Source organism: Lampetra fluviatilis, chromosome 58, assembly GCF_964198595.1.
Source record: "Lampetra fluviatilis chromosome 58, kcLamFluv1.1, whole genome shotgun sequence".
In the NCBI taxonomy this organism is placed as follows: domain Eukaryota; kingdom Metazoa; phylum Chordata; class Hyperoartia; order Petromyzontiformes; family Petromyzontidae; genus Lampetra; species Lampetra fluviatilis.
The window spans coordinates 1898709-1915617 of record NC_136332.1 but is presented as its reverse complement, the minus strand read 5'-3'; the positions used below and the strand labels follow the sequence as shown (position 1 = coordinate 1915617).

General features: G+C 47.0%; 1 pseudogene across 1 annotated transcript; it reads right to left on the bottom strand.

The window, feature by feature from the left end:
• Window positions 1-4160: 4160 nt before the first annotated feature.
• On the bottom strand, window positions 4161-7215 carry LOC144950544 (aerolysin-like protein; annotated as a pseudogene). Its single transcript, XR_013640385.1, has 3 exons — window positions 7138-7215; window positions 5555-5614; window positions 4161-5111 (listed from the first exon to the last, which is right to left on the bottom strand). The product of XR_013640385.1 is annotated as an aerolysin-like protein (transcript).
• Between the last annotated feature and the right edge of the window lie 9694 nt (window positions 7216-16909).

The following is a 16909-nucleotide window of genomic DNA, read 5'->3' as shown; positions in this document are numbered from 1 at the left end:
ATCGGTTAACGTTTCAACTCCCAATGGGACTCCATGGTTTCAACTAACGTTACAATTTTGACTCGCGGTATGATTACGTTTTGGCAGTGGAAAACAGCGCTCTTGCAGACTCAGTGATTTTTGCTTATGTTTCAACTCGTAAGTTAATTAATGGTGATTATAATTGCCCCTAATGTGAAATCCCAAGAGTAAAAGAGGAGTGGGAAAGTAATTAGCCTCAAAATATATGTTTTTAGGGTTGAAAAGGGAAACTTCCGATCGTCTTGGAACGGATTAATGCTTTCAACATGCAATTCCTCTATTCGATTCACAGTTATTTCGGTTAACAGTGATTTTCGTGGAACGGATTGAAAACGTTAACCGAGGGGACTATTGCAACGAGAGGCGTGCGAAGTGTCTCAACGAATCGATTGGCATCGGCAAAAACAATTGGTGCATGTGAAGAAAAACCTGGTGAGTCTAGTAGAACAGCGGCAAGTGCGATGGGATTACGAGGGACCTGGAGGGTTTTCGCGAAGCCTTGGAGCCAAAACAAACAAACAAAAAACTACCGCGCGCATGCCACAAAGTCCCCCCCACCGCGTTATCGCTCGCGGACTGCTCTCCGGTGTCGGAGGATTGCGGCAGATCGGGCAAGATTGCCGACACCGTATCGGTGGCAACGCCACTCGTTCCCAAGGGGAGACGGGGGAGGTGTTGGAGGAAGGGGGTGGGGTGCCCTCCTTGGTGAGGGAGGGAGGCAGCAGTTTAGAAAGTTTCACTCCCCAAGGGGCGGGGGGGGGGGTGCCTGTACACATTCATAGCCCCCGGGAGAGATCGATGATTGAAACGCTCACCCCACCGTCTCAAGTTGCCGAGTTCTGCACGGCTCGCACGCTAAAGTAAAACATCGGTTAACGAGCAAAATTGGCTTTTCAAAATAAACATTTTCAAGCAACGGGGAGTAGCTCATGCTGACGTCGAGTGTTATTTCTTTTTGCAAGCGCGTTTTAAGCGGATGCGATGATCGCAGGTTTGAGCGACCATCGCTCGTGCCGGAAGCAGGCTGCGGACTTCACGGCGAGCCGACGAGACTCAGATTAGCTGGCGATTGCCGCCTTGGCCAGTGGTGTTACAGGGACAGATGACAGACATTCCCGCTCACTCAATAGCACTGCCTTAAGAGGTAAACGATATATAATAGGCGGCGTTTTTATGTGTGTTGAACTTCTTTCGCACCGCACGTAAAAAAAAACGCGCCAATCGGAGGTTTGGAGGTAGGACAACAAACTAAACACGGGAAGCAGTTTTAAAGAAAGAAGAAGGGCCAATTCCTGAAATGTCACACCTATTATCTTTTCATTTTAAGGCCACAGATGCTCTTGACGAATTGAGTTTATTTCACAAGCGCTCAACTGTCTTTGGGTCGACTTTTTAAGCAAACTTTGGAAAACCCTACGTGTTAAACAAACCCTACGTGTTAAACGAACGCTCACCAGTCGACAACTCCACCATCCCGTTGCACTACAGACAAACTCGGTCGCTTCGATCGCCCACACCGAGAGCGATGCACGACTGAGTTGACCAACTCTGCCGTCGACGTTGCCGATGGATGTTGACCCACCTCGTTTGTGACGCGATAACAAAGCCTGCTGAGTTCCCTGTCGACAGTCGTTCCCAATGAGCGCTACCACGCACTCACGAGACCTGTAATGCTCCACACAGAGTGTAGGTGGCCGGGGAAGGCGCACGACACGTATTCCCCCTTGCCAATGCTCCTTCGTAGGTTGTAGACAACTTGCGAGACGATGGCTGACCCATCAAGCAGTGACACGTTTCCTGATACGCGTGCTTTGTGTTGTGCTTCCTAGTGTCCGTAACAAAAAATATATAAATGCAGTTGTTGAAAAAACATATAAACCTATGTAACATTGTTTTTGATTCTGCGGCGTATAGCTTTCCACAGAAACAAATATATTGCATGTGTATTCAATAATCAGGTGTTCTCCAATTGTTTGTTGCTTAACTATGTATACACAGTTGTCACGTTTGCATAATATGATTGCGACTGCTTAAGCAATATGGAGCCCGTACATTATGTACGCGCCTATTAAGTATATGCAGAACGTCTACAACTGTTATTACGGGATTTTACTGTTACAAAAATAAACAAAGCTACTTTGTAAAACATTTTTTAGACATTTCTAGTCATCTGTGTATTCTTAATTTCTTCGAACGCGTGCGCTGTGCTTGTGTTCACCTGGAAGAGATTAGTGAGGAGCGGTCACGGCCAACACCGGTAACTATTATATCTGAGCCAGTTCTGGGCCTCCCCTAGGTAGACTCAGCCTTAAATGAGTACCCGGTGCGGTGTATACACATGGCCACTAGGGAGACAAAGGTGGTCGGGTGTGGTGCTGGCCATCCACCCCCTCGTGTGCCGTGCCGGCCTTCAACTGTGCTCGCTAACAGCCCTTGCCCCAAGTCTGTTAAAGCTATACGGGGGATTTGTGTCTTTGTATTTGAAGTTAATGCAATGCTATTCTCGAGCTGAACCTGCATATGAAATGGTGTATTCCTTTTACATAAAGAAAAACACAACTTACATGACAGCCAGCCACCTTATCGCATACATACATTCTACGTAGACTGTGGTCGCATCTGTCGCACTAAAGCCATGCTGCAGCACGTGTTTGATTCACCTCCTCCCATTATCGTTAATCAACACGGTTGATTCTGTTTTTTGGGTTAGATTGCGTAAATATGAATGTGTTATTAAACCCGCCACCACCCACACAGCCAATTCGTAAGGTTTGTCAGGTAAACATAAAATGCCAATTCGTTACTAGTTCAATATACCGGTTTGTTGTAGAGTAAATCTGCAACATTTACAATTCGAGTCCGACGTGTCGCCGGTAATTACAACCAGCAGCATCAGGCGTCAGCCAGAGGTGTGCAGAAATCCCCCCGTTTCGGTCTTAAACAGAGGGCGTAAATGGGATGCCATTACTTGCAAGCCAATCAGGCGCGAATAACAGAAGGGGGTTAATGTATTCATATAAATTACAATGGACATCTGCTGTTGGGGGGGGGGGGGGTTATTCACAGGTAATCAACATACATGTGCTGCTTTGGTTAGTGATGGCGGATGTGGAAGTGCGTGGGGAGAGTGTGGACGACCAAAACAATCCTCTTAGAGCAATTTCATACTGTAGTAGTAATAATCGTAGATATACGATCGGTGACTGAGCAAGGGTGTGATAGAGGTAGGGTCTGAAATTCGCCACAATTACAGTATGCTATATGCGGAGATATATAAGGATGCCGAGACGGTAGTATAATGGTCAGCACACTGGACTTGCAAACCAGAGGTGGCTGATGAAACATAGAAGCGGGCATTTCAACCATGGCATTAAATAAGGAATGTCAGATGTCATGGTGCATCTCATGTGTTTACCAATCTCGTGATGGCGCGCCACCTCGATGCGTGTGAGACGAGCTCCACATAGCAATCTAAGTGGGCGACTGGTGATGTGCTAATATTGGGTGATGGGGTGATTATGGGGTAATTTGGTGATAGTGCGATTGTCTAATGGGGTCATTGGGCGATTTGTTGATGAAGTAATTGGGTGATGGAGTGATTGTTTAATGATGGTTGCTTGGATGAAGATCGGTAATTGGTTGCTAGGGCGATTGTGTGATGATCGGGAAATTGGTTGGTTGCTTGGATAGTTATACAGGTAAGAACAGTTCCACACTGCCCACCAGGGATTATTTGTCTGTCGTGCATAGCTACGCCCTCGATTTGTATTTCATAGAGCACTTCGGGCAGGCTCAGCACCACGTGACGCACCACCCTACGCAGCTCGCCAAATAAAATCCAATCTTAAGTTGTGAATAACTTGGTCATTTGACAATGCTACAATCTAGTGGAAAAATACGATGCCACTGAACCAGATTCAATGGCTATGTAATGGGGAATAAACTATATGAAGCTCAGTGGAACAATAAGCTATGCCAACAGCAAATGGTAAAATACCCACCGTCTGTGAAACATAAAAAGGCCAATTGCTTACATGCAACCACAAAGAGAAAATTGCATTGCAGAAGGCTTTTATTGCATAGTCAGCCATAATTATTATTTTTAGAACATTTGACCAAACAGGGTACAAAATGCTGCTCTATTTCTCAGAAGCACGGGCGGTCATTTTGGTGTAGGTGAGCCCCTTGTAAATGCCACTCAGGGGAACGTCAAAGACAGCACCGTTCATGCAGGTGATGCGCAGCAGGGCCGTGTACGGGAGGTCGATGTTTGCACGCCCGATTTTGGCGACAACAGTGACGGTCTTGTGTGGAGGAACGGAGACGGGGAACGTGAGAGTTTCCGTCCGCTCCTCCGAGTTCTCCAATGCGTGCGTGGTCTCAGAGCTCAAGGTGAAGCTGAACCCGGTCTCCACCTCCATAATTAAGGGAATGCCTGCAGACACCTTCAGGCTGAAGGTGGACTCGATTTTGTTGGTCGTAGACCACGACGACTTTTTGGTTATCGTCTTGGAGCTCTCGAAGGTGTGAGACTGCACGACGCTGGTGTCGTTTATGTACTCCATGTCTTTAATCTCCTCCATCTGCACGTTAGGCAGAACCTGGTGCATAGTTGGGTACTTCATGTTCTGGATCACAGACGACTTTACAGCATTGATGAAAAGGAAGCCCATGGAGTCGATGTCAGCCCCCGCTCGGCCCTGAACGCCCAAGCAGATGCCAGAGCCCACGTCGATCTTGTACTCGGTCTTGAGCCCCCAGTCCGTCATCTTGGCAAAGAACTCACGGTTGCGGCTCGTTCTGAACCTGATGGCACCCAGACGCGTGCCGGCCCCATTGCCCCACAGGGAGAGCTGCGACATGAACTCGCCCGACTGGAATTCAAACTGCTGAGCAGAGGAGTCCACGGTGCCGAATTTCTGCCTTCGCCCGTCAGTCAGCCACACCTCCACACCCCTCACTTGCCAGCCTCCAACGCTCACCGAGAGTTTCTGCAGCGTGGCCGCATTGCTCCTTCCATCAAACGAGAAGGCATTTCCACCTTGGCCTCCAATGATGTGCAGCGTAAGTGGGTACGACATTATGTCTACCTGGAAGAGACAGAAGCAATGGACAGCATGGCAAGCAAGTTTAAATGGACGGCACCTTATAGAAGTAAATCGTGATGAATGTGGTTTAACACTTTAAGTATGCAAAATAAACGCCACGCTTGTACAAATCAAATACCTTGTAGGATTTGTCAATATCTTTATAGCAATATACGAGAAAAAAGGGCACACGTCACAACCCACCACTGAACAATTAGAAATTAAGCTTTAGGCACAAGTGCGCATATGCTCTTGGAACTGCGAGGCAGAGGAGCAGAAAAACGCAGCTTCATTTTTTGCTTTCGCTCCCTATTTGAAAAGCCGCAACAATCAAGTGGGATATGACGCATGGTGCATTCCACAACCCACACGACCACAGTAGGTCATCATTCAGTAGCAGCAGAACGAGTGCCACACGCCACATTTGTGACAAGCAGGACAAATACCTTTATTCTTCGAAAAAGCAAAGCTTCGACAGGCAATCCAGGCACTTGGCTGCAGTCGACCTACATGGATCATAGGAACAGAAGCAGACGGATGAAGGTGGTGTGGGGAAAGTAAATTAAACCCTACAAGCCAAGAAAACTAAGTTTGCAGATTCCTACGCAAGAACCATCCTGGTGAAAAATGCCTCAGAAGTCTGTTAGAGAGCCAGCAGATCACCAGGCGCTGAATCGTATTAGGCTTCGGGCAATATGATAGGATGCTTTGCAAAAACGTCAAATTAGACAAGTCTTACATTTTACACAATTTTAAGTGGATTTCAGACAATTGCCATGAAATGGCAATCAAACTTTGAAGCGTAGTCAGCTTCCTGCATACACCCCTCAAATTTCAGGTCAATAAAAAGAAAGTAGTTTCCCCATTTCTTTAGACACTATGCCAAGAACCAAAATACAACATTCTTAAAAGGTGACAATTAGCCGGAGCAAGTGAGAATATGGAACGGTCGAGCTGGGACGGTTTAAGATAAATGTGGGAGACCAAACCAGCAAAAACTCTTTAATGGCTGCAAACCAATATACAACGGCAGAAGCCCATACTTAAAGCAGGTTACGAAAACACGTTCCTTCGGAGTGGGCAGGTAGGAACTTGGTTGGACAGCGCTTTCGTGCACGACACAGATAATCCCTGGTGGGCAGTGTGGAAGCTGTTGTTCCTACTGTATAAGTGTAGTGTGTCGTGTAGGTTAAACGTTGAGTTTTATAAGGGCACCACGAGGTGACCAGCCCCACCCCCAACTGAATTACCTTAAAGCTGGGAATGTTGACAGAAACACGAGGCAAAAAGATCCACTTTTTATTTTCAAGGCTTCCGTTTTATGAATGGAGCCACCCTCCCCCAGTTCCATTTTGTGAATGAAATATCGCCCGTCCCCTCATTGGCCCGAGTCGCGGAGGTGCCCCCTCTCCCACTACCACCAACCCCCCCCTCCTCTCTACCAACCAACCCACCGCTCCCATTGGTCGGCGCCCGAGCCAATGGGAGGGCTCTGGTGGGGCGGGGCCATGCACGACAGAATCCCTGGTGGGCAGTGGGGAACTGTTGTTCCTACCTGTAAAACGCAACTATAACGTGTCCAACTACATACAACAGGGTCTGAGAGCACAATTGCACAATCCAGATAGTCATTATGGCGTTGAATCTTATTAGGCTTGTGGCAGGTGTCAAATTTGATTCGTCTAACATTTTAAAATAAAGGTGGACACCACGATTCAAAACGGAATGCAGTGAACTCCCATTAACTGTGAATCGGAGCTGGTGTTACAGGACTTTTTAGCTTCAGCCATACAACCCTCAGATTTCAGGTCCGTAAAAAAATTAGTTACCCAGTAGATTGGTACACGATACTCTGAACAAAATAGATACTAATTACAATAATATGCGTGGAGGGTGAGAATTACAAATGGTACCGAGAAGGGATGTTTGAGAAAATTACAGCGAGATAAGGCGCTAGTGATTTTTTTGTGAACGCTTACAACATGGATGGAAAAGGCCACGGCAAATCATATTACACTAGAGTCCGCACTTACCTCTCAGACAACTCCGTGAGGAGCAGATAGTCTTTGATGGTTCTGCCCTCCTTTATATACAAGGGAGCGCACATCACGTGGTACAATCACTTGGGCGTGCCTTCCCATCCCTGGCCAATCATGGGGGTGGGAGGGATAAGGCAATCATCACGAGTCAATCAGCGCGAGGATTCACTAATTGGATGGGTGGCGCTTCTTGCACGCGCGCCCATTTTGTGTGGGCAGCCGTTAATAAGCCGAGCCACGCGCGCTGGCACCTCATGAATGCAATCACGGTTCGAATATGAGTCTGGTGAGAGTCCATTGAGGGAGCTTACATCACGTGGCATAATTACACGCGCGTGTCTCCGCCCATCTTCCACCATCACACGCAGCTCCCTCCTTCATGTAAAGTTATCTCTTAATCTACAGCTCTCTGCTTTCTTGTCTTTTGCCGACGTCCCAACTTATTACAGGTAGGAACAACAGTTCCACACTGCCCACCAGGGATTATTTGTCTGTCTGTCTGTCGTGCATGGCCCCGCCCCACCAGAGCCCTCCCATTGGCTCGGGGGCGCCGACCAATGGGAGCGGTGGGTTGGGGTTGGTAGAGGGGGGGGGGGCACCTCCGCGACTCGGGCCAATGAGGAGACGGGCGATATTTCATTCACAAAATGGAACTGGGGGAGGATGGCTCTATTTATAAAATGGAAGCTTTGAAAAAAATAATAATAGATCTTTTTGCCTCGTGTTTCTTTCAACATTCCCAGCCTTAAGGTAATTCAGTTGGGGGTGGGAGGGGTGGGGCTGGGTGGAGAGAGGAGGGTGGGGAGGGGCTGGGTGGGGAGGGAGGGGCTGAGTGGGGAGGGGAGAGTGGGGAAGGGCTGGGTGGGGCTGGGTGGGGAGGGTGGGGCTGGGTGGGGAGGGGAGGGTGGGGAGGGGCTGGGTGGGGAGGGTGGGTGGGTGGGGCGGGGAGGGATGTGGAGGGTGGGGCTGGGTGAGGGGTCGGTGGGGTGGGGCTGGGTGGGGTGGGGATGGGTGGGGTGGGGCTGGTCACCCCGTGGTGCCCTTATCAAACTCAACGTTTAACCTACACACTACACTATACACGGGCACACTATACTTATGCAGTAAGAACAACAGGTTCCACACTGCCCACCAGGGATTATTTGTCTGTCTGTCGTGCACGAATGCGCTGTCCAACCAAGTTCCTACCTGCCCACTCCGAAGGAACGTGTTTCTTTGATGAATGGATGATGCAATGATGATTGGGCGATGATGGGGTGATGATGGGGTGATAGATTGATTATGGGTAATTGGCCGATGATGGCGTGGTTGATTGATGATGAACAGTGCCTCAATATATATATAGTTGTGCTGCACTTCTATGATCACATGTACATATGCATTCTTCACCACATACGCTCGCCAGCGCTGATCCAGTGTGGTGAAGCGTGGCCAGCTGACCCTTGCAACCCACGCTGCCTGGGGAGGAGGCCCTCGTCCAGTAGTTGATTGGATACGAGGACTCTTGCAACTTGTGGAGGGGACTAAATAGAGAAACGTTAAAAATTCATGAAATAGAACAGCTTGGAATAATTAAGAACACAGGTGGCCGGATGCCTGACATCTCGAGAGGAAGGCCCTGTCTCATTGAGGGCGGGGAGAGAAAGACTTCAAAGGGGAGCGAGACCACCAGTTGGGGCACTTGCCTGGGACGAAGACAACAAATTGGTGGCTGCAGTGGTGGCAACAGTGACAGCAGTGGCAGCAGTGGTGACTGACTGTAGTGGTCACTGACTAGTGGTGACTGACTGTAGTGGTGACTGACTGACTGTAGTGGTGACTGGCTGTAGTGGTGACTGACTGACTGTAGTGGTGACTGACTGTAGTGGTGATTGACTGTAGTGGTGATTGACTGAGTGTAGTGGTGACTGACTGTAGTGGTCACTGACTGTAGTGGTCACTGACTGACTGTAGTGGTGACTTTCTATAGTGGTGACTGACTGAGTGTAGTGGTGACTGACTGTAGTGGAAACTGACTGTAGTGGTCACTGACTGTAGTGGTCACTGACTGTAGTGGTGACTGACTGACTGTAGTGGTGACTGACTGTAGTGGTGATTGACTGTAATGGTCACTGACTGTAGTCGTGATTGACTGTAGTGGTGACTGACTGTAGTGGTGATTGACTGTAGTGGTGACTGACTGTAGTGGTGACTGACTGACTGTAGTGGTGACTGACTGTAGTGGTCACTGACTGTAGTGGTGACTGACTGACTGTAGTGGTGACTGTCTGTAGTGGTGACTGACTGACTGTAGTGGTGACTGACTGTAGTGGTGACTGACTGACTGTAGTGGTGACTGACTGTAGTGGTGACTGACTGAGTGTAGTGGAAACTGACTGTAGTGGTCACTGACTGTAGTGGTGACTGACTGACTGTAGTGGTGACTGGTTGTAGTGATGACTGACTGACTGTAGTGGTGACTGTAGTGGTGATAGACTGGCTTTAGTGGTGACTGACTGTAGTGGTGACTGACTGTAGTGGCGATTGACTGTAATGGTCACTGACTGTAGTGGTGATTGACTGTAGTGGTGACTGATTGTAGTGGTGATTGACTGTAGTGGTGACTGACTGTAGTGGTGACTGACTGACTGTAGTGGTGACTAACTGTAGTGGTCACTGACTGTAGTGGTCACTGACTGTAGTGGTGACTGACTGACTGTAGTGGTGACTGGCTGTAGTGGTGACTGACTGACTGTAGTGGTGACTGACTGTAGTGATGACTGACTGACTGTAGTGGTGACTGACTGTAGTGGTGACTGACTGCAGTGGTGACTGGCTGTAGTGGTGACTGACTGTAGTGGTGACTGACTGACTGTAGTGGTGACTGACTGTAGAGGTGACTGACTGACTGTAGTGGTGACTGACTGTAGTTGTGACTAACTGTAGTGGTGACTGACTGACTGTAGTGGTGTCTGACTGCCTGTAGTTGTGACTGACTGTAGTGGTGACTGACTGACTGTAGTGGTGACTAACTGACTGTAGTGGTGACTAACTGACTGTAGTGGTGACTGACTGTAGTGGTGACTGACTGACTGTAGTGGTGACTGACTGACTCACTGTAGTGGTGACTGACTAGTGGTGACTGACTATAGTGGTGACTGACTGTAGTTGTGACTGACTGTAGTGGTGACTGACTGTAGTGGTGACTGACTGACTGCAGTGGTGACTCACTGACTGTAGTGGTGACTGACTGACTGACTGTAGTGGTGACTGACTCTAGTAGTGACAACAGTGGGGCCCTACTCATCGCGGAGCTGTGAACATCTTCACCTAATGAAGACTTGCCTTCATCTTCATTGTAGTCTCCAAGGAGCTGCTTCACACTTGTATACTAAGCCACGGCGGGCAGGTGGAGGAAAGGTGAGCAACATTTTACCGGCTTGGCTGTGGGAATTCGTCAACATTCAAAAGGTTGAAAACATTATCAACGAAGGTAATAATGAAAGGCAATCATGTTAATACATCAATAGAGTATAGACATTTAACTATTTAAATTGTAAAAAAAAATATTTTAAATCGTTATATCCATCAATGAAGTGTGTGCGTGCAATACCTAATAGAAAACACGTGTTAACTCTTATCGTTTACAACTCTGGTAGTGCTGTTTGTTTCTGTCTGCTTGGTGTTTTAGGACGTTAGGCCTGTGCTCAGCATCTGTGTTTTTTTTGTTTTACTCATAATGGTCTTTGAGTTTCGCAACTCCACGTGATCCACAAACCTTGGCCTCGAAAGCGTCGAATCAAAGGCACGCACCACCACTACGTAATTGGCTCCGCCGCATTGAATCGGACTTTGAAGGGTTTGGGGCCGTCCATAAATGACGTCACGCACCTAGGTGGTGGGGGGGGGCAGACATTTGTGACGATGTGTGACGAGGGGGGTTGAAAAATGTGACGTCACATCAAAAGCCGCAACTTTATAAATAAATGTAGACAACACGTTCTACTTAATTAAATAGACGTTTTAATACATGTTTTCTTCTACAGCATCAGAGTGCAGCGCCACATTAAATACGCACTACAATGACAATAGTTTAAAGCGATTTGAAGCATGTCTTATTTTTTTTGGGGGGGGGGGGGGCAGAGCTTTGTGACGTCATATTTGAGGGGGGGTCTGACTTTTTGTGACGCCTGTGACGGGAGCGGGGGTCGGGGTTAAAAATCGTCCAAAATCGCGTGACGTCATTTACGGACAGCCCCTTTTCTTCCGGTGAAGCCACACTGATCCGTGACGATTCCCCAGCAAAGATTCCCAGAGCCACAGCGGGACCGAGGTGGCCACTGCTCCATCCTGTATCTCAGCGATTGGATCCGGGTGAATCACAAGAAAGTGAAGATGCGTTCTGACATCGATACTCCCGAGCCAGACGAGGTAACATGCAACGGTTTCTCCCGAGGTGGGGTCTCTCTCTCTCTCCCAGTACATCTATTCGACATTTTATAACGCGCCATATTCCGCAAAAAAAGGGTTGAGACAGAAGCGTGGATGCCGGAATTAAAAAAATAATAATACATTAAATCAGAGACGATTAATGTTTTATGGTCCGGTGTTAAAAGCGGCGATTGCCACAACTGAGCGCGCTTCAGTTCTAGACCACGGGGCTGAGTGGATTTCAAACACAGCCACTGATCCATACCAGATGGGATTGATCCATACCGGATGAGCGTAGTAGGTGTCGTGATGGTACATGGGTAGATGGCATCGCTCAGGTAGGCTGACATACAAGCGTGTACTCCTACTTTGAAGACCAGACTTCTCCGTAAAAAATTCGCAAGCGAGCATCAGACTTGGAACTGGCTCCAACGTCTTCCAGACGTCCAGCATTTTGTTTTGTAATTTTGGTCACGGCTCTTTTGTAAGCAAATACAAATTCAGTATAGCTGTTTATAACGTTAACATTAATACAAATTAGTTTAGTTCGTAAAACTCTGTGACTGTTGAATGTGGTACTAATTATAGGTATTATTGGTTTACTATTAGACGAATGTATGGTGAACTTTTTTCGCAGTGTACTAAGCCAAACGTGCACAAAAAGCAGTTCTGAAGAAACGAGTTGCCTAATTACAAAAAACTGTTTTTCAGAAAACATTAATAATATGTAATTGTCATCACACCACTTGCCCCATGGTGTAAACAAGTGCCGTCTCCCACTCTTATCAGCCAATCTGTCTCTCTTGTGGCTTCTCTGTTCACGTGCTATAGAAAAGGGCCATTTCCCGAAATGTTCACCTGATTTTATATATATATTTGATCGATTATATGGCTTACAACATTATCCGGTGGTCCCGGGGCCGATCCGGTAAACCCGCTCTAAAGGCTGCATCAGTCCAACGATGGTCAAGCACACATCATGGTTCTTGAAACAAGAGCGGAGTACTCAGTACATCACAGATTGGAGTGGTAAGTACGGTCCGGTAAATGCATTAACTTTTTACAGTGGAGATATTTATTGTCTAATTTGTATGTTTTATCTATGCCAATTTCACATAGTAAACACATTTAAAACACAAAAACACATATACGTAACACCTAAAAAGCATAATTTAATGCAATAATGTGCACAAATAAGCGATTTAAATGTTCTATTATGTGGTTATCCGGCGTCCCCCCCCCCCACGGAAGCCGCCGGATAATCGATGATCGGCTGTAATATGCTTCAAAGGCCACGGCAGTATGATTGACGAATGTGAGGTTGTTGTTTTTGTTTAGGTGTCACGGAGCGGATGTGTGGTTAGAGATTGCACGTGGTTATTGATGGTGAGGATTGACACCAGACGTACGAAGGGCAATATGTACGTTGTTGTTATATCATTGTTGTTGTAATGCTGCAGAGCATCCCTCCGTGCCACAAAGCGGCAGGCAGCGTGACGGTTCGGGTTGCGGTGTTGCTGTCATTGAGCCGTTGGCAGAAGACCTGCAGAGTGTTCCTCACGGGGCCTTCGACCGCCTCGGAAAACTGCAGACGATCATTTTACGAAACAACCCGTGGAACTGCAGCCGGTGCGAGGTGCTGTACCTCAGCGAGTGGATCGCGGTGAACGGGGACAAAGTGAAGATCACCGCAAACTCTGACATTGCTGAGCCAGACAGGGCAACATTCGCGAGAGCTGGCTCGCAGCGGACACGATTGCTGATGGCTTTCGCGATGGGCGGCTGGGCGGCCATGTGATGATGATGGTGCACGAATGTTGAACTTCTTTCGCACCGTACGTAGCCAACCGCGCTAATCGGAGGTGCGTGTTTTCTAACCGAATGTAATTATGGTGCAGAATCCTGCCTCCGTCAAGCGCGAATGTGTTCAACAGGTCTCTACTGACGAGACTCAGAAAGTCGGAACCGCGCTAAGCGGGGCGGGTTTCTCTGCATCGGCGAACGGCGCTCGAAAATATCGGCGGCACTGGAAAATATCGGCGGCGCGGAAGTCGCACGGACTTGATGTATTGATGATTAATTATTCTGGCACGTGTTTACCCCGCAAGGCATCACCGAGTCGAGACTTGCTCCTGTTAAGTTCGCGCAGCAAGGGGCGACGATTTTTCATTTCCTGTAATTGCAAGTTCTTTTTTTTACTGAGAAAATTCTGGACCTTGACGCTGGCACTCAATGTCCTCCGCTTCTTGTTTTCCGAAGAACGTCACGGGACCTTTGAGTCCACTGGAGACTCAACACTTACCCAGAGCTCACCCCCCAATCCCCCTTGAGGTCACACGAGCCTGCGATGCAATCAGCTTCTCGTGTGTTACAAGATGCCAGATTCTTTTATTCTCTACAGACCACGCGAGATTGTGGTGGCCTGGGCAAGCATTTATCCAGCAGTGGATTAGACCATGGCTGAATGTTAATTATAAAACACATCATTATTAAAAGAGGAATTAGTTCTAACCTCTTCGGCAAGAATACATGAGGTGTTCAAATGTTCAAAAGTTAAATTGACACCATTCATCACAAGGCATCGCGTTGTGGTTAATGCAGACTTGATGGCTTGTGATGGCTGTCTATTTTATATTTGAACATCTTAACACCCCCTCAGTGCCGGATTAAGCTAGTGCGGGGCCTGTAGCATATGTTATAAAGGGGCCCTAAATAAAAAAACTTAAATATTAAAACACACATTTTTAACTTGCATAATAAAATAAGCGTCTTTTTCCATTTGCTATACAGCCAGATAATACGAAAAATCGCTAACCTTAAACACCCAGTCGTTCATAAAAGTTGAAGGCAGCATAGTACTGTAGTAATAGAGCAAGTGCAGAATCACTGAACCGGAATTGATAACTTGGAAGCATTTAGCGCGTGACCCTTGGACGTGCGGGGCCCGTGGCTTATGCTACTTTTACTACAAGAATAATCCGGCACTGCCCCCCTGCATTCTTGCCGAAGAAGGGATGAAGCCCATTCTTATTTTTGTCATCTTGATACTGGCAAAACAAGTGTCTCATAGATAAAAATAATAATTAACCAATAATACATATCTATTGTAAATAAAAATAAATACATTAACCGCGACTCCCTCCCCCCGGTCGTTGCGCGTGATTGGCTCACAAGTAACGACATCACATTTATCCCCCTCTATGTAAGACTGAAACAGGAGGAGGATTTCTCCACAACTCTGGCTGTCGCCTAATGAACTTTGTTGTTATAATGACGGGAGAAACGTCTCTGTACTCGAATTATAATTGTTGCGGGTTTACTCTTCAACACACTGGTTAGTGCTGAACTAGTAACGAATTGGCACGCTTTGTTTTACGCGACAAATCATTACTAATTGGTGGCGGGTTTAACGACACATTTATATGTACGCAATCTAACCCAAAAAAAACCTCTGACTCATCGCCATTAGTGAGGATGGTCTTATCGTCGTCGTTGAGGAATATTCTGGAGATGCTGCAGAGTGTCCCTTATGGAGCTTTCGATCGTCTCGGCAAACTGCAGACGATATTTTTACTAAACAACCCGTGGAACTGCAGCCGGTGCGAGGTGCTGTACCTCAGCCAGTGGATCGGGGCGAACGGGGACAAAGTGAAGATCAGCGCAAGCTCTGACATTGCTGAGCCAGACAGGGTAACATGCGGAAAGCTGGCTCACAGTGGACACGATTGCTGATGACTTTACTGATGGGCGGCTAGGTGACGATGTGATGATGATGATTGTGTAAGTATTTTGAACTTCTTTCGCACGTTACGTAGTCAACTGCACTAATCGAAGGTGCGTGTTTTTTGCTGAATGCAATTATGGTGCAGACTCCTGCCTCCATCAGGTGCAAATGTGTTCAACAGGTCTCTACTCTACTGATGAGACTCAGAAAGTCGGAACCGCGATAGGCGGGTTTCTCTGCATCGGCGAATGTCGCTTGAAAATATTGGAGGCGCGAAAGTCGCGCGTATTAAATGAAATTAAGGACTTTGGAAGATTTATCGGTATACAATATTTTGTGTGAATATCTTATCACTGTTCAAAAGGTTTCCCTGCAGTTGGCTATCCTTGATGAACACTTTGATCCGCTGAATATATTTAGATCTAGACAGAGCCACTTACAACTGGCTCTGGGAAAATACGGAGTCATTGAGATAAATATCCAAATTTTCAAAAGTCTGACCCTGCGACTTGTTATTCGTCATCGCATACGCAGGAATTATCGGAATTTGTCGTCGTTTCAGTACGAAAGGAAGAGTGACATCACTTGGAGCTCGGTCGATTCTCGGGATGAATACGATTTCGCCTCGGTTGCATTCCGATATAATCTCTGCGGTGATGGAGTTATTTTGCAATGATTTGACCATCAAAGGTGTTCCATTGCAAAGGCCATTCGTCGGGTTAAGATTGCGCAGCAGCATGATGATAACGCCTGTCTTCAGTGCCAATGTGTATGGTGGCATTCCTGAAGGCGTTTGAGCATGAATAAATTCTGGAGGGTTATTAAATGCGTCCGCAACATCTTCTGACACGATCGAGTCAGGGCTGTAATAATTTTGGATATCTCCGGACATCTTTGTGATGATGTTTCTGTTCATATCGAGAGTGTCCTTGTTGGTAGGTGCCAGAATTGCTCTTTTCGCAAGCTCTTGGGCAGGCATGTGTTGCAAGTTTTGACCTTGTTTCCGCTCCACCTTCTTCATGCGGAGTGACGTCACCCGTTCATGATTATTAATGATGGGGGGGGGGGTCCATGTGGAGGACCCCACCTGTTCATGATTATTAATGAGGGGGGCTGGTTCGACATGAAGTGACGTCACGCACGTTACACAGCAGTTTTTTGCTCATTATATTAGTAGTTATTCTGGCACGTGTTTACCCCACAAGGCATCACCGAGTCAAAACTTGGTCCTGTTAGGTTTGCGCAGCAATGGGGCGACGATTTTACATTTACTTAAATTAGAACTCATTTTTTTATCACACAAGCAGAAATCAATTATTATTCCGCTCAAACGCATCAGGTCAAAGAGTCGCTGCACGTCGGCAACGTGAACTAATGGTTGTAATCGTGAACGAAGAACATGGAGAGAGTGCAGATTGGATAGACGAAGAAGAACTTGATCTGAATGGAATATCCATTCCACGGAATGAAGAGATCCATGCTCTCCCTATTTATTCCATGAAGGAGCATTTTGCTTCTCCATGGGAGAATGGATATGCATACATTTTGTTAATTTTTTTTGAATGATTGTTATTAAACATTTTGATTCTAATGATTCTACCAGGGCTTTTTATTCTGTGGAAATGTGG